Source organism: Egretta garzetta, unplaced genomic scaffold (genome assembly GCF_000687185.1).
Source record: "Egretta garzetta isolate BGI_Z169 unplaced genomic scaffold, ASM68718v1 scaffold778, whole genome shotgun sequence".
Classification (NCBI taxonomy): Eukaryota; Metazoa; Chordata; class Aves; order Pelecaniformes; family Ardeidae; genus Egretta; species Egretta garzetta.
The window spans coordinates 8,855-9,327 of record NW_009260627.1 but is presented as its reverse complement, the minus strand read 5'-3'; the positions used below and the strand labels follow the sequence as shown (position 1 = coordinate 9,327).

The following is a 473-nucleotide window of genomic DNA, read 5'->3' as shown; positions in this document are numbered from 1 at the left end:
AAAATAGGTCCCAGCAGCGATCCTTCAGCGCTGGAGCTGCTGCTGGGCGCGGGGGATCCATGTCTCCCGGTCGCATGTTTTCATAGCGGTGATTTGCTGGTTCTTCCAGTCCCGAAGGAGCTCTCCTCCTCCTACCCCATTTCTGAGCTTTCCTCTCTGTCCACCTTTTTAACCGTTCTTACATTTATTTCTCATGCACATAAGAAACCCTGAGCAGTCCTGAACACCTTATCTCCTGCAAAAGAAGGAACATCTTGTGTGGAAATTACCGCTGGTGGATCCAGTGCAGCCGGTCGGGCTGGCCGCCGGGTCCCGACGCAGCCCGGGGAGCCTCGGCTTTCCCCGTGTCACCCTCTGCCTGCTGGAGGCGCGGAAATCTCGGCGTAGGTGCAGGTGCCCGTGGAGGCGTCCCCGGCTCCGTGCGTAGCCGTGGGGCAGAGCCGACTGCCCGAGCTCCCCGGCCCCTCCCACAT

The 473-nt window shown here is 60.3% G+C and overlaps 1 protein-coding gene across 1 annotated transcript in view; it reads left to right on the top strand.

Annotated features, from left to right (window-relative positions):
* Window positions 1-473, top strand: part of STIM1 (stromal interaction molecule 1) — a 76,953-nt gene that overhangs the window by 74,325 nt on the left and 2,155 nt on the right. The gene's annotated exons all lie outside the window — the stretch shown is intronic.